Below are 23,564 nucleotides of genomic sequence, written 5' to 3' on the forward strand. Positions count from 1 at the left end.
GGGTACTGGGATCACTTCTCTGAACTTCACGACGAACCTGCAGGACGGACCGTCATAGCCATGACGGACCGTCACAAGCTTCGTAATCCCACACTTGGTCAGACTTCCCCATCTTCCTTCAGCAGCTGCACTACGCTGCCACCTACGGACCGTCACAGGCACGACGGACCGTCATAAGCTCCGTAGGTGGTCTCTTCTGCATTTTTCGCTGAAAATCTCCGCATTCAGCTTTGGACAGATTTCCTGCAAAACAAAGAGAAACTTATATCAAAATTAGCACAAAAAGGCTTTCGGACACACTAAACTTAAGGAAAAAGTATTAATTATACCGTGAAACCACGGTATATCAATATTTTGCATGAACCTTTTATAGTGTCTACTCCAGTGGGTGAGTCGCTTGTTGCCAAAAGGGTATATAAATATTGTCCTATAATTTTTTCCAATAGAGTTTCTTTTGTTGATCGCTTAGAACTACATATGCTAGATTTTGATATTATATTGGGTATGGATTGGTTGCACTCTTGCTTTGCTTTGATTGATTGTAGGACAAGGGTGGTGAAGTTTAACTTTCCAAATGAACCCGTTGGAGAGTGGAAGGGGGGAAACTCTATTCCTAGAGGTCGTATCATCTCTTGTCTAAAAGCATGCAAAATGATTTCTAACTTTACCATATTGTAAGAGTCCAAGAACTAGACTTCGAAATTCCTCCCATTGAGTCGGTCCCCGTAGTGAGTGAATTTCTGGAGGTTTTTCCTAATGACCTTCCCGGTATTCCTCCCGAATGGGAAATTGATTTTTGCATTGATTTGCTACCGGGTACAAATCACATTTAAATTCCTCCTTATTGGATGGCTCCAGCCAAATTGAAGGAGTTGAAGGCTCAACTCAAGGATTTACTAGATAAGGGTTTTATAAGGCCTAGTATTTCTCCGTGGGGTGCTCCGATTTTGTTTGTAAAGAAAAAGGATGGGTCCTTGAGAATGTTTATTAATTACCGTCAACTCAATAAAGTCACCATTAAGAATAAGTACCTTCTCCCTCGGATTCACGACTTATTTAAACAACTCCAAGGGGCGAGCTACTTTTCAAAAATTAACTTGAGGTCGGGGTATCACCAACTTAGGGTGAGAAGTGAGGATGTACCAAAGACATCTTTTTGGACTAGGGTTGGGCACTACGATTCTTGGTAATGTCTTTCGGTCTCACTAATGCTCCAGTGGCATTTATGGACTTAATGAATAGGGTGTTTCGAAATTACCTAGATTCATTTGTCATTGTCTTCATTGACGATATTGTGGTATATTCGAAGAATGAGAGTGATCATATGGGTAATTTTAGGTTAGTATTGCAAACCCCTAAGGAACATCAATTGTTTGCCAAATATAGCAAGTGTGAGTTTTTGTTGAAGTCGGTGGCATTTCATGGACATATCATCTCTAGTGAAGGAGTTGAGGTAGACCCAAGGAAAACAAAGGCGGTGAAGAATTGGCCTAAACCATTGACTCCAACCGACATTAGGACTTTCTTGGGTCTAGCAGATTATTATCGGAGGTTCGTGGATGGTTTTGCGTCCATTGCATCTCCCTTGACTACTTTGATCCAAAATAGTAAGAAATTTGAGTGGTCGGAGGCATGTGAGAAAAGTTTCAATTGTTGAAAGATAGGCTCACTTCCGCTCCGGTGTTGACTTTACCGGAGGGTACAAAGGATTTTGTTGTATATTGTGATGCATCCCGTGTGGGTTTAGGGTGTGTGCTTATGCAACATGGGAAGGTGATAGCCTATTCCTCTAGACAACTTAAGGTACATGAGAGAAACTATCCAACTCATGACCTTGAGTTAGCGGCCGTGGTGTTTGCCTTGAAAATTTGGAGGCATTACTTGTACGGTGTACATGTTGACGTCTTTACCGACCATAAGAGTTTCCAATATGTGTTTACTCAAAAAGAGTTGAATCTCCGTCAAAGAAGGTAGTTAGAATTGTTGAAAGATTATGACATGAGTGTCATCTATCACCCCGACAAGGCTAATGTGGTTGCGGATGCCCTAAGTCGTATGACTATGGGTAGTGTATCCCACCTTGATGAAGCCAAGAAATACCTAGTGAAGGATGTATGTAGGTTGTCTAGGTTAGGGGTGAGACTAAAAGATTCATTGGATGGTGGTTTCATCCACGATAACTCCAAGTAATCATTGGTGGTTGAGGTGAAGTCCAAGCAACACCTTGACAAATCATTGGTAGAGTTTAAGGAAACGGTCCTCAGCAAGCTTAATGAGGAATATTCCCTAGGGGGGATGGTATTTTAAGGTACCAAGGGAGATTATGTGTTCCCAAGGTAGATGGGTTGAGGGGCCGGATCCTAGAAGAAGCCCATGGGTCCTGCTACTCAATTTATCCAGGTTCGACAAAAATGTACCATGACCTTAGGGAAATTTATAGGTGGGAAGGTACGAAGAAGGATATAGCGGAGCTTGTCGCTAAGTGTACAAATTGCCAACAAGTAAAAGCCAAACATCAAAAGCCGGGTGGCTTACTACAAGAGATCCAAATTTCTACTTGGAACTGGGAAGACAACAATATGGACTTTGTTGTGGGTTTACCTCGGACTCAAAAGTTATATGATTCCATATGGGTGGTTCTGGATAGGTTGACTAAGTCTGCTTGCTTTATTCCCGTCAAGTTTACTTATTCGGCTTAAGATTATGCTAAGATATTCATAGATGAGATTGTATGTCACTATGGTATTCCCTTATCCATCATATCGGGCCGGGGTGCACAATTCGTATCTAGGTTTTGGAGGTCATTCCAAAAATGGTTGGGTAATAAGGTGAAGTTAAGTACCGCTTTTCATCCCCAAATGGATTGTCAAGCAGAACGTACTATTAAAACCCTTGAGGATATGCTTAGGGATTACATTATTGATTTTAAAGGAAATTGGGATAAGCATTTGGCTTTGGTGGAGTTTACTTATAATAATAATTTTCATTCATCCATTTCCATGGCTCCTTATGAAGCCTTGTATGGTAGGAGGTGTAGGTCTCCTATTGGATGGTTATAAGTGGGCGAGACTTTGCTTCTTGGTCCCGATTTGGTTTATAAGACTTTGGAAAAGGTTCATATCATAAGGAACCGGTTGCAAATGGCCTATAGTCAGCAAAAGTCTTATGCCGATCACAGGAGAAGGGATTTGGAGTTTGAAGAAGGTGATAAGGTGTATTTGAAAATTTCACCAATGAAAGGGGTGTTTAGATTTTGCTGAAAGGGAAGTTGAGTCCTTGTTATGTGGGTCCCTATGAAATCTTGCAAAGGGTTGGTAAGGTTGCCTATGAATTGAAACTTCCTAGTGAATTGGCTTCGGTTCATCTAGTTTTCCATGTTTCTATGTTGAAGAAGTGTATCGGTGATCCCAAGTCCATTCTTACTGTTGAGGGTCTTGGTGTCAAGGATAACCTCTCCTATGAGGAAGTTCCGGTTCAAATTCTTGATAGGGAAGTCAAGAAGTTAAGAAATAAAGAGGTGGTTTTCGTAAATGCGTTATGAAGAATCACCTAGTTGAGGGTGCAACATGGGAGGCCGAGGCCGACATGTAGTCCCATTACCCTCATCTTTTTGATAATTAAGGTCACTCCTTCTTTTTTAATAATATGAATATGACTAGAAATTGAAGTTCAATGATTTTTGGTAAAGTCTTGCAAAAATGTGCATTTTGAAAATTTCATTACTGTGAAGTTATAGTGAGTTTGGTGCCTAAAAACTTGAATTTTTGCCTTTTTTGTTTATTTGAGTTATGTTATGCATTTTGACATGGTGAGTCTTAGTGAAAAGTCACGTGACCTATTGATAAGTTGAACTTGTATCAATTGACTCATGTAATGTATGTTGAGCTCATGTATGTTGCGAGAAGGAAGTACCTCATTATGAAGTGTTTTGAGCCTTATGTGTGATAATTAGAGTTTTGAAATTGTCTTTTTGAAATGATATGATGTATGTGGATTTGACATTGTTGACTGGTTGAGCTACTAGTTTTGAGTCTATTCCTTCCTTCAGAAGAGTTTTAGTGTCATTCGAGGACGAATGTTCCTAGAGGGGTATAATGTAACACTTTGATAATCCAAGACGAGTTAGAGCCTAACATAGGTGCCATGGGGTCTAAGCACGGTTTTAAGACCTATTTTATTTGATATAGGTCGTTTAAGAAGTTTAAGAAATAAAACGTCCAAGAACGTCTGTGACATTCGGAAACTAGTTCTAAGGTGTACTAGCGTGCCTTAGCCTATTTGACTAGCTTTAAGGATATAGAAATCCATAAAATTAGGTGGAAGGGTGAATAACATGTGTTTAAGGTGATTCGTGGTTGAAACGTCTGGGTACAACTTCCGAAGGACCAACCAATGGACCTTGAGGAGGACCTTTGCAAGTTGATATCAACACTGCCTAGGCAGTGTGCATCGACGAGATGCAAGCAACGATCCCTGTATTGATTGACGAGGCGTCATTGCCAACCATAAATCCATACTTAGAAAAATGGAGGAAGCCTCCGCCTGCACCAGTCTCTGACCAAGACGACGGTTGTGCAGGACGAAGGGGGGACCAACCGTCGGCTCACAGACGGCCCGTCGACGGGGTTCCGTCTGTGAGGGTCAAAGTTTTTCTGCATGTTTTAATGTTGGTTCATTTAATTAGTTAAGGGGTTAGGAGTTTAATTAGGGTCTTAAGTGAGTCTAAATAAGTTAATTAACTTCCCCTATAAATACCCCAACCCTCATTAATCTAAAGACAACTCACTAAAATAAACTCTCTTCCTTCTCTCTTCTTTCTCTCTCTATTTGGAAGCCACTATTGAAGACAAGCTAGGGGAAGGTTTTGGGGGCTGGAAAGGGGAGATTTCACCATCAAACGTTAAGATATAGGATCTAATTCACCTTTAAGACTCTTTCCTCAAAGGGTTCCTTCAAAATGGATTTCAAAAGTTGAATTTTCATGTGGGCTTCATCCAATTACGAAATTGATGTTGTGAACTGAATTGTTTATGTTTTATTTAGGGTATGATGGATAGATTACCTTGTATTTTAAACTCGATTATGGTAATTGGTGACGATTTGACCTAAATTGAAGAATATGATCCTTAATTCTTAACCCTAGGTTTGATCTTGATGAAAATTGGGTTGAGATTGAGTCAATTGACTTGATTATGGGTTAAATCACTATTAGATAATGTCTTTACAATAATAATTAACAAATTGGAGTGAAATGTAGTATTTCATGCTAGTCATGAGAAGATGATCTATGTTAGAAGGTGAATTAACCTAGGCATCTTATTTTTAATCTATGATCTAATATTGAATTGTGCTATAGTGTTTATTCTAGTCTTGTTATCATGTTGAATATTGAATTATGATGTTGAACATCTAAATTGGATTGAATTGATGTTTTATGGTAAGGCCAAAAATGATGAACTATGAGGAAGACTTGGTAAGTGTTTGAATCTCTATCGTTACTTTCAATTGTGATTAATTGTGGTTAAGTCATGATGTTATATTAGAGTATGCCTTATATTAGGATGATAGGGTGGTATGATGTAGAATTGAAATGTCTTGATTATGGTTGTGAGGTTGAATAAGATGTAAATTTTATTAGGATGGTGATGTATACTACTGTGCCTTATTATGAATTGATATGTAATGTGTTAACCTCACCTATATGAATTGTGATGAAATGATTTATACTCATACAATTCTTATTGAGCTATTGATTATGATGATTATACAAGGGGTAGACCCTATGACCTAAACTAAGCTATGATTGATAATTAAAGGCTTAAATACATTTCAAAAAGGGACTCTAACTTAGCACCGAGTGAACTAGATTGAGGAGTGTCCTTTCCCACATAGGGAAGGTAGGAGAACTACATTACTCTTGAGATTGGAGACTATAATGCATAGAGCATAAAGAGAGTCCCAACTATATCTCCTAGTTCTTGAAGTATGTTGCCCCCTTAGGAATACTAGCTACTGGATCCACGTAGTTCGTATGTTTCATGTTTTGGTACTACCTTGGCAAGTAGTCCACCTTCTTTCGGTGTAGGGTTTCATGACACCGCATTCCACACTAGCTCATGTGGTCTATGTAGGTTAGGACAAGAAGTTCCCAAAAAGTGAAATGAATTGAAGGATTTGAACTCTAACATGGATAACCTAAGGGGTCTAGCTTAATCAAGGTAGGGGTATGGGACTCTACCTAAGCATAACACTAGTTAGCCTTGAGTGGAGTCTTAGGAGGATGTTCTTATATATGATTATGTTATGATAATATATGATATGTTTATAATGAACTTGCATATTGTTGATACTATATGTTGATTAGTTCACTTATGAGTATGTGTTGGGTTATATTGTTAAAATCAGATGAAATGTATATCTAAATGTTATACTATGTGGAGTTGGACATTGGTTATGGTTTCTTGTTGGGGCTACTTGATTAAGAAGGATTATAGGGCTTTGCTTGGTAATTACACTTGTTGACTTGATAAGGATTCATGAGTAGTTGTCTTGCTTATTATGATATAGGGTTGTAGTAAATCATGGGTTCAAGTATGTTGGGATACATATTACTTGTTTGAGTTAGTAAGCATGTTTGGTTGATTGGTATGACTTGCTGGAGTTTGCATTAGACTTTTAAAAGTGTAAAATGACATGCTTTGACTAAATTTCCCCCTTTTAGCATGTTTTGCTCTTATATGTGCATTGGTCTCATACATAGTACATGTGGAGTACTAAACCCATTTTCTTCCTTTTTCGCAAACATTTTAGGTTCCGGTCGTTAAAGGCTCATTCGAGATGACTTGAAAAAGACTTAGATATTATCTAACCTCCAAGTGGGTAGGTCCTTACTTTCTGAGGGCGATGCCAATATCTTGCCTATGAAGTTCCTTTGTGTTTCTAAGACTTTTATGTTCATTCGAGTTTCCTTGTGTATGACTTGTATAAGCCTATATGTGGCTTGTTTAGCTTTGATGTAGGGATATGCCCAAATTGTTATGATCATTTAAATAGTATGAAATGAGATAATCTTGGAGACTATTTGCTATTTTAAATATATGTATGTGCAATAAAATTAGAAGGCTCTGTAACCTTCCTATATGAAGGGTCTATGTATTCTCAATACATATATATTATGCGTATGTAGAGGTTTATGTAAACCTCCAAGAATATATAATGAAAAGTTTTGTATTTTTCCGTAAATTTAAACCTACGAATGTAATGACATGAGACTTAGGGGCTAGTCTTAGTCCTTAAAGAGGACGACGACACCGGTTACATCTAGGGGGTAAACCAGGATGTGACACTGCTCCTCCTCCGTAGTTTTGGTCAGAGAGTGTAAAAAATGGACCCTTGGAAAAAATGGATAAGTAACCATCGATGGTGGCCATTGAAGCCTCGTCATTTTGCCTACGTCTCGAGGTTTAGCAACCGTCGATGGCATTGTCTTTTGACAGCTTTTAGCCAAACAAGAAGGGGTCCTCCTCAAGGACCCTTTGGTTGGTCCTTGGGGAGTCGTACCCGGACGTTTCGACTACAAACCAACTCTAGTACGTGTTAGACACCTTTTCACCAAATTTCTTCATTTTTTGACTTTTAAAATCTTGTAAAATAGACTAAGGCACGCTAGCACCTCTTAAATTAGTTTCTGAATGTCATGGATGCTCCTTGACTTTTTGATTCTAAAACTTCCTTAATGCCTTCTATACATTATATTTGACCTTACAACAATGTTACAAATCTTATACTCTCATGTTAGGATCTAAATTAGGCTTTAGACTTCCGGAGTATGACACGACTACTTTAGAAGAGTGACCTGTACTCCACACTTGTGGAAAGATATTTACCAACATGAAATTTTGCAAAATGGATCTTACCACTTACCACAGAGTGGGTTGCAAGGTAACCCTTGTGCTACACTACCTTTTGACTGGGAATCTTGGAATTTGAAGTTTTGGGAGTTTTGAATTCTGTAATAGTTCATGTTCCTTGGTGCATGCGAACTAGATGACAATGGAGACAATACATATGAAATCTACTTAAAATATGATTGGTTTATGTTCCCAGTCTTCTACTGGCCGGACTCATGGCCTATTGTCTTAGTCGTCTTGTTATGAAACTCTTCCTTGTCCTTCTACTTGTATTCCTCAATCTACCTCAAATGAATCATAATCCTAGCTATATCCATGTATCATATTAAAATAGTTTCCTTACATTCCTTACTCGATAAGCGGGATAGTCAGGACACGAATAAGCTCATTCTGCTCCTAATATCATCCACCATCTCCGGAGCATAACAGGATAGTTGAACGAACATAGGGTTGTACTGTTTCACACTCATAGATTTTGGTTTCAGACAAAAATTCTATTACCTTTGCTTCCCTTATCATGCGGGGAAAGAAGCACCCTAAAAAGGAATCTTCAAACAAAACCCAAGTCAAATGCAGTGCCCTTTCGACCGTGTTCTTCTTCCACTGAGAAGACCATATCCTATCAATTCCCTTGAGTTGATAGTCATCAAACTCTACATGCATGACCTCAAAAACCTTTTGAAGTCCATCCACCAAGGTTTATGGCTCCTCATTGAGTTTTGAGCAAGTCAATGTTGATGTTTGGCTCCTTGGAAACTAGCCGCCACTTGACTTAACATCTGAATTGTATTCATGAACTCAACTTTAGTGACATCTCAATGAGGAGGTTGTACTTACAGTGCATTACAAACCTCTTACTCCTGAGGATTAAAATTCTTCATAGCGGGTTATCCTTAATAACTCTTCGTGGAGGCATGATCTGAAAGACACGTGCAAGTACATATTACAAAGAAAATTTTAGAGAGTTGAAAAAATCTATCATACTAAAAACGAGTAGAAAAAAGTAAAGTGTTTCCTAAATGTTGTAGGCTACTAATTACAGATGTGGTGCGCTTGAGAGAGATAAATAGGACTCTACAAAACAACTTCATAGATACACTAGGACTGTTGAACTTAGGGATTTGACACCAAGGTTGTTACACCCTGATCCTACACCTTAGACGTGACTGGCACTCGAGAACAATTTTAAATCCCCAAGTGAACTTTTGTCCTGACTACATAACATTTAACAATATGCAAAAGCTTAAATAGGTAAGACATTATACATTTAGGAAAGTATTAACAATACTGTCTTACCCCAAATACTTAACATGAATCATGGCTTAAACAAAAAATCTTGAGAAAATACTTGAAGTGTTTAATTCAGTCTGTCTATGAAGCCCCTTAGGACGTAAGATAGATTTAGAGATAAGACATGGAAGACCTCTAAAGTTACTAAGTAAAATAAAATGAGTCTCCTGGAATCAAGGAAACCTTACCAAAATCATCTCCTTTTCTTTCACTCTTCTCATTTCACAATTTATCGTACATATTTTAAAAAACAAACATTTTTGTATGGCTAAATGGATACCCCTTTTCTTTCCAGCAATGTACAGAATGCAAAAAAAAAAAAGATTCAATCTTTTTCTTTTGGTTTCTTTCTTTTTGTTTTTTTATATGGAGGGGTTCCGTATATTTCAACACAATTCTTCAAGGGTGAATTTGAAAAACTTCTTGCTTGATTTATTTCCACATTTTCACCACACTCCAACATAGGCTTTTGACGTAAGTAAACTATTAAAATAGTCCAAGGCTTCATCAAGGTTTTAGGTGGGAGGGAAAAAGTGATAAATGTGTTCATGTTACATCCAAAGAAAAGGTTAGGATCAAATGGTGCAAAAGTAGGTTCACACTCTTAGAAGGTGGTTACAAAGAGGAATAATAGTAATTAGGTTAACTCTAAATTTTTTTTGCCTAAGATCATGCTTTCATTAGTCGATTGGACCAACGGGGAAAGTTCTAGGTATTACTAAGCACATATTTCAAGAAAACGTCACCACACAAGGCATTCAACACGATCATTGATCATATATCTACAAGTTAAGCTCACATGCAATGATTATCACAAGACTATCATCGAAAATTGACTAGTTAGAATGAGATGCTAAGAGTTCACACATGAGTTATGCAACTCAAATTTGCCTCATTAAACTTGCGCAAACATATAGTTCAATCAAGAGTATTATTTAAGTCATTGATATCGATCCCAATCTATACCCAAATATGCATGAGAACATCCAGAATATTCACAAATGAAGAAATCAATATATTAATCGATGGGATTAAAAACAAGCATCCACGAATTTTCACCATAATAAGTGAGAAGTTTCAGACACATCCAAAAGTATAAAATAAAAAAATCATCCAAAAAAATACAATCAAAGGGGAGAGGTATGGAAATACCCTCACCCCACTAAATAAAACCTAACTATTATCCTCACTGTAAAATAAACAAATATCTCAATAATAAAACAAAAAGAGAGTCAAGATCCCCTTCATAAGCTAATCTTGAGTCAAATGATGCACATTTGAAGCTCTCTCAATCGAGGCATCAGTGCCTAACTCTTCTTCAAGAGTGGGGTGCAATCTACTTTGACCAATCATCAATGTGTCCCAGAGTGAGGCCTTTGTAGCTACCTAGAGCATATCACCCTCAATGTGCTCCAAGTCCTGATAAATCTCCTCTTCTTGAGTTTCCAACTCCTCCTCATGAGTCTCTCATGAATCCGACTCCTCACCATCATCATCTAAAGCAACATCTCGAACTACAGTAGCAAGAGGGATCTCAAAAATAGTTGGAAAATCTGAACCAGGACCCTTAGGATTGTCCACATTGCACAAGAGCATCGAAATATTAGTGAACTCTAGCTCCTTTACATCACTAGTAAACTCAGCAACATCAGCCTTCAATCACACCATCCAACTTTCCACCTCCATACTCACACGCCTCAACTCAAACTGTGAGGGCATCTAATTATAAGCAATGATTCATAATCAACTCTTTGTAATGTTGCAACTTATCCTAGATGGGGGCGAAGGCTGCATCAATACCCCACTAAATCAATCCCAGGACAACTGTGTTAACCCGAGAGGCATGCACATTAACTGAATGGGATAGATGACCCATCTTTCAAAGAATGGACTATGTCAATGGGGGTTGGAAGACAACAACATCAGTAGAAATAGTAGGAGCAGAAGAGCCCGGTGTACTTGATGGGTCACTAGCCTGAGCGGAAGGTGTAGCATTTTTCTCCAAGGTCCCTAAATCTACAATCGGCTATGTGTCCATTGGGTCTGTCCTCCTCCACTTAGCTTTATCTTTAGTGTACAGTACCTCGATCCTCCGAATATCAGTTGAGGAAGTCAGAATCACTTCCACATCAATATTTTCCACAAATGGAACTTTATCTCATTTGCCCAACTCTGTGATAAGCACAAGGAATGGTAGTGAAGTTTAGAACCTCTTTACCCTTACGACCATCTCCTTCTCAATAATCAGCCTGAGATTCAGTCTGTCTAGGTAAAAATTACTCCCCAAAAGGGCCGCCTTTGGGTGACGGAGGATAAGACTTATTTTGTGAGGGCATGAGTTTGTTGCTGATGTACCCGAACCAATATCAAGCAATGATGTTCAGGTCCTTCTTCTCAATATGGACCCCTCACTAAATCCATGGATGTTTGATATTAGAAATCAAGAGAGCTAATAACCCTTTATGATCACTGAGAGTCTTCTTCTAATATTTTCCACAAAGAAGTGGATTGTGTGGACTCAGTAACCCAACACCTCATTTATGTTTGTGCTATTGCACTTGACCTTCTTACTTCGCACCACAATATAATCAACTGGTGTTAAAGAATTGGCCTTCTTCTTAGCTTTTGGGAACAATTTCCCATACCCCTTATAGAATTTCCAGACCCAAGAAGGTACATATGGGCCTCGGAGTTTTGTAAAACTCTCAACTTTGTGGAAACGGGTTGTGTCCCACACAGAAGGATACTTCTCCGCTAACCTATCGGAGGACAACCTCTTCTCCTCCAGAATTGTTCTCAAACCGACAACCTTTAACATAATCATTGAGCGTGGAAGAGGTGCTTAGGATGGGGGCACTTCAGGTGCCTAGGTTGCTTCCCATGCTGGAGGTGCTTGAGGATTTGGGAGTGTTTGGACTTTTTCCGGACAATGCAACGCTTTTGAGTGCAACTCAACTAGTCTCTACTTCAGGGTTTGATTGTCAGTTGATTCGGACTAATAGGTTGGAGTCATGGACCAATAATCTTCCCCACTTTTAGACTCACAAGTAGTGAGGTGGGTGGAGTAGATACCCATGTTGTCAGTGCTGGAACTTGTACTCGCAAGTTGTTTTCCATTCTTTATACCTTTTCTCCCATGTTGGAAGAAGATTTGATCTTAGAGGAGAAAAATCTGCTTTCCAGTAACCTTTCATCCAACCATATATGCAAAACTACACAAATCAAATAAATTTTGTTGCAAAAGGATTAGTGAATCAATCTTGGCAACAAAATATAAAAAAGCACGCCGATCAACTCGAACTGTCGCCAAACTCATTTGGTGAGCCTTAAAGAGATCTCCAAATATTAAAGAGCAAGATTAAATTCAGTAGAAATCGGTGATGAAAAAGGTCACTCGGTGAGTCACCAATCTTGATCATCTATGTAAAGGTGTCTCGCTAAATTTTACACAGTAAAGAACAAAAGCTAGACTTCAAAAGGATGAGAACAAAGAAATTCACCGAGTCTCTAAGTCTCCGAGTCAACTCAATGAGAACTTGCGTATCATCGAATGTTCCAAAACCTTAAAAATATATTTCAAGGGAAAAAGGCGATGAAAGGAATTAGTTGGAGAATTGTCGTGTTATTTGGCAAGCTTGACTAAGCTCACCTAATGGCCTCTAATGGCCTCTCTTGTCAAATTTGTACGTCGACCCCCAATTTTTAATGCACAATCAACAATAACCAAATTAAAGCCCCATCTTATGCAATTCAACCCTAGCCCACATCATTACCAACCCTAGGGTACTCAAACTTCCCCAAATTACCTATAATTAACCGAACAACGTTTTTTTCCCTTAAGAACGACATTACCTGATCTATCATTAAGAAAATTATGCTGTTTAGTAAAATCTGGGTTCCTCATATTCACCCATAAATATCCCAATACTTACACCGCAAACACACAATTTTTAAACAATTTAAACAAGAAATTCAAACTATGGTAGGCTAGACATGATATCTAAAAAGTTTGATCAAAAACCCAAAATGCAAAATCAATTAGGCACACAAAAATATACAATAGATTCAATAACTATGTAAGACATGCTAAAAGTATGACGTAAAAGAAAATTAAATTCGAATCACCAACCTCATAAGTAGACAAGTGAATGATGTGGTTAAAAACAAAGAAGAAACAAGCAATGGATTCCAAACAAACAATGATACCCACGTAATAATTTTGTAAAACTAAGATCTAAAATAAAGTTGAGATGGTGAAAGAATGAAAAATTTCAAAATAAGGTTGGAAGCCATTTGACCCTTCAGTTCGCGCCTTAGTCGGCGATGGACATTATGTCATCGATCCATTCGGTGATGTGTCGAATGAAATTTTTCCTGCCGAAGTTAGAAGAATTCTAACCATTTATTTGATAAAAAGATGATTCACGTCGAGCTCGTTGAACCTCTTAGCGATTTGTCGATTGAGTTTTGAGCTCGCCCAATCGCCTATTTCTCCCAAATGTCAAATTTTCAACCTACACATACAACAAATGTTATTCAAATAACATAAACCAAAACATGGGTTTCATTTCAAGATGTTCCTTATTTAACGTTCTGGAAGGATGAAGAGATAATTTCAAGTTAATTATTTAGGTTAATCATGGTATCACTTGTTAGACCCCCTTCAGCGTTGGATTTAAATGAGTCGAGATCTGACCTATCTGTTTTTCCAACTGCTTAATAGATAGTGTGTGTGATGTAAACGTTTGATTAAGAGAACAAATATCATCTTTCATTTCCTTTAGCACGTTGTGTATTCCTTCCTATTTGTTTAGATTATGAGCAATCATATCTTCACTAAGAATTTAAGGATCAACCGTTGGCTCATTTGGCTTTTGATGTTCGTGGGAAGGCAGATAACGATCTTTATCGTCGTCCCAATCTCTCCAATTTTCCAAGATCACATCATTCTCCATCTGGGTCTCTCCAACTATCATCACAATGCATGTTCCAACCTTGATTGTCACCCGACCTTGTATTGTTCAAACGAGACGCCCCCCTTGATTTACCAAGAACTGCTCTTCTTCATTATACATGAACTTAACATGTGCTTTATCAAGATTTACTACACTATTAGTTCTTAAAGCACTCACACTCGAACCACTTCCTATGATATGTTTCGTCTATTAGTCCATTTTCTGGTCATCATTTTGGCCATGTTTTCATCTCGCTCTTTGTTCTTTTTCATTTGTTCAGTTGTTAGCTCAAAATTTGAAGAAGACATCGGATCTTTTCTTTTGTAGCATGCATGATTTATTTTTGTCATCTCATCAATAAGGGTTGGTGCTATGTCAAACAGTTGTCTAATGATTTGTAACGCCCCAGAAACTAGTAAGTTGAACTACTGAGTTCTATAGCCTTGTATGAGAGCTTTTTAGTTTAGTATGAGGGTTAAAAACTTGTAAAATGATTCTCGTAATTAGATTAGGGTTTTAAGAGTTAGGGAATCAAGGTACGAACCCCCAAGGAACACCAAAGGGGACCTTGGGAAGGATCCTTAAGACATCCTAAAAGCTGTTATTTTCACACCTACGTATGGCCACCTACGTCCAATAGGTGGACCCATGCCCCCATTGGTGGGGGTCGTTGATCAAGTCCTGGGTTATCCTTCCTTTTATGGTTGTAATACCATCCACAAAGCATGCAATACGACCCATTAACCTACCCCCAGTCCATGGATGGGTGATCCGTAGGTCCTGCCAATTTTTCATGTTTTAGTTTAAGTGAGGGGTTTGTGGATTAAGTCATTAATTAGTTAAGGGTTAAGGGAGGTCGAATAGTTAGTTATTTGTCCAGCTATTTAAGCTTAATCGGCCCTTAAAACTAAGTCATTAAATAATACATCTAAGAACTCCAAATTCTATCCAAATAATTATCTCTATAGAAGTGAAGAAGAAGAAGAAAAGGAAGAGCACAAATCTGTTATCACTAAAGCAAGCTTTCTTTAGGGCTTTGAAGCAAGGTATGTTTATATTGTTTATCTATGGGTTCTTTATATAATCTTAATAGGCTCTAAACTAAGACATTAACTTATACATCTAAGAACCCCTAATTCTCTCCAAGTAATTCTCTCTTTAGAAGTGAGGAAGAGAAGGAAGAGAGCATATCCTTAACTATTGAAGCAAGTTTTAGTTAGGTATTTGAAAATCAAGGTATGTTATATTTTTCATCTATGTGTTCTTCTCCCATAGGGTCCCCTTAGTTTTCTCCAAATTTTGAAGTCAAAAACCAATTAGCTAGAGTTTGCTTCTTTTATTGTGGGTAGAGCTTGGGTATGATTCCAATCTAGTGGATAACACCCAATTATTATTGATTTAGCTTTATCTAGTGATATTACGACGAACTCATGTGATTTCTTTGGTAAAACCTAGACTAAATCGATAAATGTGATATTTGTCAATTTATGACATTCGAGGTGAAAATTGAAGGATCAAAGTATATCTTCCTAAATCAAAGTCATATATAGTAATTGATCACAATTAGGATAATATAATCATGAATAGAACTAGACTTCATTGAATATGAAGGATATTGACTTGTAAAGATGAAATTATACCTTTGTGATCAAATAGGACTAAAATCACCTACTTATGAAGAATGTGATCAAAATACCTTGAAACTAGGTATAATGACAACAATATGAAGTAAAGCATGAAAGTATGGCTTGTATTCATCAATGTTAAGGCTTTGGGGGATAAAGGCAACATTATGTGATCTTAATGTGTATTGTTTATCTTTTGCACACTTAGGCATGAATACGCTAGGAGATCCAAGGTTCTCTCACATAAAATGCTTCTAGGTTGACTGAGTAAACTAAAATGAATCAAAGCTTGTTACTAAAAAATGAATTGAAGTTGCAACATATGTTCCCTTCATGTATATCTTGGGTTGGTAATATAAGACAAAAATTAATAGCTTAGGATGGAGGATCTATATTATCTTAAGGGAGAGATCGAATTGATATTGTATAATGCATTTTATGGTAGCATGAGTTAGGAGCAGTCATGGTAGCCTAGGTTGAGGATTTATACTCTCATATTGGTAGCTTGAAGTAGCATTGTGGGGATGCTTTATGGTAGCATGACATGGTTTGGCCAAGACCATTTCATGGTATCTTTGGATTGAGGGCTTATACTCTCCTAAGGGTAGCTTAGGATTGAGGATCCATACTATCCTAAGGGTAGCTTAACTTTGAATTGTAAGACGTATTTCAAGGGTAGCTTGTGTTAGGTTAGTCATTATAGCTTGGGATTGAGGTCTCATACTGTCCTAAAGGTAGCTTAGGATTGAGAATCCTACTTTCCTATGGATAGCTTGCATTTGTATTCTAGTATACCTTTAAGGGTAGCATGATTTTGTTTGTTTAGGACTATTTCATGGTAGCTAGGATAGGACACTTGTACCTTTTGTAGAGTAGCTTGGACTTGCATGTTAGTGTGTCTTCCAAGGTAACCAGTTTGAAAAAAATTAGTTATGTTACCAATATGATAGCATGGTCTAGCTTATTATAGGGTTATTCCTTGGTAGTCTTGAATTGAGAAATAGAATCCATTCATGTGTTATGATTTGCGTTGTACTAAGTAGAGAAGTACCTGAAATGACTATGGCAAGTAGTAAAGAGCGGCTAGTCCCCAAATAGTATGTATGATAGCCTAATGTGGTACTTAGTGTGCATAGTAGTATGGGATGCTATCCATACATGGAATGAGTATGACTTGAAGATACTTGTTAAGTGTTCTCTTGTATAGTATAGACTTAGCTTGGGTTGCTGCTATTGTTGCCTTCCAATATATGATTGACTCAAGATGATAGTTCGTTGTCAATATGAAGTAGGTCTAGAATGACACCAATGAATAGTAAGCATGAATAGAGTGACTCCAAGGAAATGCTTTGTGTGTATGGTAGTATGGGATGTCATACATGAATTGAAAAACTGTGTTTTGAGGTTACTTAGGAGTATAGTGCTCTTATGACATGAAAACCTAAGTCTTGACTATGAATGTGGACTATGCCAAAGAATGACCAAAGAGAGGTACTTAGCATAGATAGTATTATGGGATGGTATCCTTGCGTTGCATAAGTATACTTGGAGGTGGCTTGTGAAGTAGTTCTCCAGTTATATTCAAGAGTTAAGGTCAAGTATGTTCCAATATAAGTTACGTAAAGACTATGCCATGAACATGATGTATATCCTATGCTCATTCACTATGTCTTATGTTGACTTATGATTATATGATGCTTACATTGGAGATTATGCTTATGAACATGTTATTATTTCTTATGCTTATATCATATGCTGACTAACCATTTTGATATTCTCTTATGATGTTGTGCTAGCTTTTATACTTGGTAATTTTTTACTAACGCATGTCGCCTACATTCTAATCAAATGTAGGGTTTCAGAGATTTAATTCTTTTTGAGACTGGGATTATAAGAAGCGCAAAGAGTGGAAGAATTAGCGAGTCCTCATATCATCGAGGACAAGCTTATCATTTCCTCATGCCATTTGTTTATGCTTCAAGAGTGTTGTATGGGCTGTGTCCTAAGAGTTTATTCTAAGGTTGCATTAGATAGTTTGAGAAAAAAAGCATAGAAAGACTTCCATTTGCTGTTTTATGAAAATCACTTTAATTGTAAAAGTTTTGAATTTTCTCTACTTTTCTATTATCCTATGTTATGATTATGCTAAGGGCTTCTATGAGACCCCTTCGAGGTCAAGTACGCCATGTAAAATCTAGGGGGTACCCCTAGGTCATTATATGAATCCATCTCGAATGAGTTTGTATGCAACACCTTTGTTGATCGTGTCAAGGCTCCGGTAAAAATATTGCAATAAAAAATTGTCCGATAACCCATGAGTTGGACATTGAAGCAACAATTTTTGGAACCTCAACCATGTCTCATAGATAGGCTCGTCATTAACACACTTGAAGTTCTGAATGTTATCCCTCCACTTTACCATCATCGAAGGAGGGGAAAACCTTTCATAAAACGCACAAGTGAGATCATCCCAAGAAGGGATTGAATCCCTTGGTTTTGGTCAACCACTTTGTTGGTTCCTTCATTAAAGTAAAGGGAAACAAATGAAGTCGAACTGAAAAGTGAATAGCCCATACACATGTGAAAAGTTTCAGATGTGGTCCTGAGTGTCTCATGAGAAGTCCTCATAAAAGTCACTTCATTTGCCACTGCTTCAACATTGTGCTAGTCACATAAACACCACATTGACCATGATATGAGGCAATCTAATAACACCCGCACTTTCCAACTGATCCGCATTGACATCATGCAAATTCTGATGTCATCGTTGTTCCCAAGTTGGTTAGCGTTGCTTGCATTAGTTCATGACTAAAATTCAATAAAATAATTCTAAACACCAATCCCGGTTGTGGCGCCATTTTTTATAATGTTCAGCTGCACTTCATTCAATTCTAAGGGAAGGAAGTCACTAAAAAGAGTAGTCCCAACTAAGAGTTGGGGTCGATCCCATATTGTTACGACCCAGGAGTACCCCCTAAGAGTAACACGGTGTACTCCACGTCGAAGAGGTCTTATATAAGTCTCTTAGCATTCATTCATCACATAGCTATGAAAAGTAGTGCTAAATTAAAATTTTGCACAGTAAAATCAATAAGGAAACTCTTTTATAAAATGTAAGAAGATCTAAGTCTCATCATAAACCATCTTAGACACATCACATATCATAGGGACACGACCCTTACATTGAAAGATACAAGTCGTATACAAAGCCTTTAATGAAAGAAAACTATAATTAACATCCATGTCCTCGAACATATGAGGACATATCAAATCTTGAGAGAAAAATATAATCCCAAGCTTCAACTCTATGAATCCTCAGTTTCCACTACATACACTTGTATAAATAGATAAAAATATAGAATTAGTACAATTAAGCACTAAGTATGGCAATCATGCAAAAATATTCTTTAAAGATGACATTTTAGTTGAAATATGCTTTTCATGCTATCTTGATAAAAATTCATTAACCAAGTGTAAAAGACACCACAAAAGTCAACCATCTGTAACAACCCTAAAAATGGATATGCTAAGTAATGCATAATATGTCTAGAATGCCTACGATTATACCGGGTTAACACGGAATTGATGCGCGTGGAACAAAGCCTCTGAACCGTTGAGACATCCAAGACAACTAACTTGTGTAGTTAGTTGATCTAGGAAAGGTTGGGTCCAGCCAGGTAGGACTCCTCAATATGAATATTCACTTGGATGAGTCTTTACCGGACTTAAAAAGGGGAATCTTAAGTTTGAAGGGTCTAGGGATAAAATGGTATTTTTACAGGCTAAGGGTAGTATCATAATTACCCTAAATATGTAATTAATTATTTAATTAATAAGGTGGATGGGTATTTTTGGGGAGAGATGGCCGAAATTGCCTTTTAACAAAATCTTGCTCCACCCGGGTTCGAACCTAGGTGGGAGCAATGACTTAAATTATTTTATTTAAATTGGTAAATTAATTTAGTTAATTAATATTTATTATATGATTTAAGAAAAAGGAAAAATAAGATTTTTAAGGGTTTGAAAGAGTCCTAGTTGACTAAGTCTAAACTACTCCACGTAATCCTAAACTACTTTTCACGTTTTAACTCTCTATCTCTCACGTCAATATCTCTCTTTTCTTTTTGCATTCTCTCTACCTAAACACAAGAACTGATTAGCAATCAAAATTTCTTCACACTTGAAGAAATTTCACGTTAAAAACATATAGAAAACATAACCAAAAACGTTAGGAAAAAGGGAGGGGTTTTTCCGTTGAGTTGGTGTTGAAGCTTTCGGACTTGGACGTGATTTTGGAGAGGGTATTTGGGCATCTAGTTCAAGGTTTCAACTTCAAAATGGGGTATGGGTTTTCTTACTCTTTGTCACATTCCCAATAGACCCTTAGGACTCAGATGAATCTATTCGAAAAACTAGGGTTGTTCCCCGTTGCATGTCCAAGTCACTAGCTCGCATCGATTTGTAGGTTTGGTATGTTTGCTGCTAAAAATTAGGGATGTAATGTGTTTTCGTGATGATTAAGTTCATGTATGTATGTTTGGAGGTATGTGAATATTAATCATGATGTCCGATACTATGTGTTTATGTGTGTGCAATGTGTAGTCGTGACATATACTCTTGGTTTGAAATTCGAAAATGACATGTTATGGTTGTATTCTTACGTGCACAAACTTGTGTAAATAGTGATGTTCATATGAAGTATAATGTGGCTGATTTGAATGGTAATTATTATCTAAAATTAATCCATGAAAATGCACCTAAAGATGTACTAAATGATCCATGAATTACCCTAAAAACTAACATGTAAACGTTGATGAAAATGAGCTGAAAAACGTACATAATTTCCAGCATCTTGTTGATGAGTTTCGGCAAAGCTAAGTGGTGTATCATGCTATGTAAAATGAACTAAAAATAAGTGAGGTCACTGAGAATCGAACCCGTGACCTCACCATGTTAAAAATCTTTGAAATAAAGTGATAGAAAAAGAATGTGGCATGTGGGATTCGAACCCGTGTGCCTTGATAAAAAATGAAAAAGATAATTAAAAATAAAAATGAGAGGTCTGGGGTTCGAACCCACAGCCTCTCGGTCAAACATAAGGAAGAATCAAAATAAAAATAAAAGTAGAGGCATGTGGGAATCGAACCCACGACATCTCGGCTAAATAAAGGAAATTAAGCAGTAAAATAAAGTGGGACTGTGGGGGTTCGATCCCACACCCTCTCGGTCAAACGAAAATGGTTTAAGGAAAAAGAGAATAAAAGAAAATGAGGTCGTGGGGGTTCGATCCCACATCCTCTTGGTCCCAAATGAACGAAAAATAAAGAAATTAAAGGAAAATGAAGATAAGGCCTTGTGGCTTGATCTTGGGTCCCCAAGCCGAGTGGATCAAACTATAATAAATAAAAATGTAAGTGTTGTCCAAGGGATTTGAAATCGGGTTTCCTTGCCCAATTTCCGTATGGATACATAAGTCATACGTGAATAAATGTTAAAAATAATACTGCCTACATAGATCGAAATCGATGATCTTGGCATACATACAAGATGCATAAGACTTGTATCGCAAAATCTTAGGAAGATACGAGTTACATAAATGAACTATGAATGAAGCCTCATGGATTATATGTATAGACCCATAAGTCTAGCATACGTTTAAAAGTAAGTGAACCTAATATGTATGTAATGAAAGGATGTAACCCTAAAAAGGTTAAGTAAGAGTGTGAAACACATTAAATGGCCAAGTGCATTGGCATATGATGGAATGAACATTCATGAAAAAGGGGTGAGTAATTATGAAAAACAAATGGGCTAAAGTTAATGAATGTGGTGACAACATGATAAGAGGCTAATGTGAAAGATGAGAGCAATCTCAAATGAGCCTAAGTAAATGTTACCAAAACGTACTCACCTATGAGAGTGTAAAGTTAATGAAGAGACCAGTCTCTATGAACAATCTAATGAATGTATTGAGATTAATGTATACTTAATACTGACGATGAGATGAGAATCATCTAATGAGCTATGATGTCCTCATACTAGAAGCCAGCTTCCATCACGTATGAGTTGAATGTAATGGAACTTTATACTGAGCACCGATAGACTAGTTATGAGCGGTGATGCCTTCTTTCAGGAAGGGCGGAGGTTAGTGTAACTCTCATGAGATGAGAGTGTTCAGCATGCCGGGTATGGGTCTCCTTATATCTCCTAGTCTTTGAACCTATACTGTCAATATAGGGATCTAGAAGGGTTTAATTCTCTGTATATGCTAGCATGTTTTGGTTCACCTTGGACGGTGATTCCACCTGTTTTTGTTGTGGGTATGACACACTGGATTTCATCATCCTCATATGATCTATGTCGGTTAAGGTTAATGTTCCTAAAGAAAGAATGAGGCCAGCCTCAAATGATGCACAAATGAAATGAACGATACCAAATGTGTTAGGATAGGATAACCGAGAGGTGAGATAGACTCAAGTAATGACCTAGGTTATTCTTGATCGTTGCACAGCAAACCTGATGAGAGTCTTAAAACTACATCCTAGGTATGACTAGTGGTTGAAGTAGTTTACGAATAAACGAAATGGAGTACGTATGAATGAATGAAGCAGACTCTGTGTTTGCTAAAGAAGACTCCCTACTTGAGGTCCCATATGTTGAGCCCTCATTTTGGGAAGTCTTAATGTCAAGTCCATGATTTCAAGGTCTCAAGGCATATGATCGAATGATATGAAATAGGTTATGTGCTATATGTCATATGTTATGTGCTATATGTAATATGTTATGTGTTGTGTGCAATATGATACGTATGATGATGCATGTTACTCTCATGGAATGAATTTCCTAAATCCAATTTGGCAAGTCCACTGACTTTCCTAATCCAAATTTGGCAAGTCCAGTAACTTGACTTTTCATAAACCATGCTGTTAGGAAAGAGCTATTCTTACTCATGCATGTCCTTGGTGTGTACTTGCATATATCCATACTTAGTAAAAGTATGTACTAATCCCATACAATATCTACTTTTAGGTGCAGGCACAGGTGGACGTTAAAGCTTACAGTACGACGTTACAGCTATCCGGACGTGGAACTTTCACTCGGATTTGGTAGGCCCACATGCTTTCGAGGATGTCTACTGTTATTTTCTATCATAGATGTAGGCTTTATCTAGTGGAGCATGTTCGACTAATTTTTTGTTTCCACTTTCATTTAAGACTTTGTACTGGTGCCATTTTTGAAAAAAACATTTTAATGCAATTATGAACTATTTCTTTCATTTGATGATCTTAATATTAGATGGTTGATTGTGAACATTTATGAGTTTAAGTAGAATGAATTAAATGAATGTAAAGTAACCAAAATTTCAAATTTTATGCTAAAATTAACCTAGATGAAGTAACAATGACTTATGTAGGCTTGTCTGCAACCTTTGAGAGGTCAACGACACCGGTCTCATCTGGGGTCTGGATTCCGATCGTGACATCATGAACATACAAAGTAATACTCCCATAATTCTCAACCTATAACCATATCCATTAAGTAATCCATTCAACCATTTAGACTCTCTATCCAATACTATCCTAAGACCCACCTAGGTAAGACATGAAGAGACCGCCCATACAACCTCTTCAATACACACCTAAGTATTCCTAAAGACTACCACAGATAATGATATTTCCTTTTCAACACAACTCAACAAGCCAACAGTTTTCATTAGAGATACTAGAGTAAAGATTCATTCCTTTAAGAAGTTCGCATAAAGACCATCCCCTAGGATAAATCTA

The 23,564-nt window shown here is 37.4% G+C and overlaps 1 long non-coding RNA gene across 1 annotated transcript in view; it reads left to right on the forward strand.

Moving 5' to 3' along the window:
• The window catches only part of LOC107026135, a 61,971-nt gene extending 38,941 nt beyond the window's left edge, over positions 1-23,030 (forward strand). Inside the window, exon 4 of the long non-coding RNA XR_003579348.1 lies at positions 22,810-23,030. This is a non-coding gene — a long non-coding RNA (uncharacterized LOC107026135). The remainder of the gene's footprint in view (positions 1-22,809) is intronic.
• Positions 23,031-23,564: the final 534 nt, after the last annotated feature.

The sequence above is a fragment of the Solanum pennellii genome, chromosome 7, assembly GCF_001406875.1.
Source record: "Solanum pennellii chromosome 7, SPENNV200".
NCBI classification, from domain to species: domain Eukaryota; kingdom Viridiplantae; phylum Streptophyta; class Magnoliopsida; order Solanales; family Solanaceae; genus Solanum; species Solanum pennellii.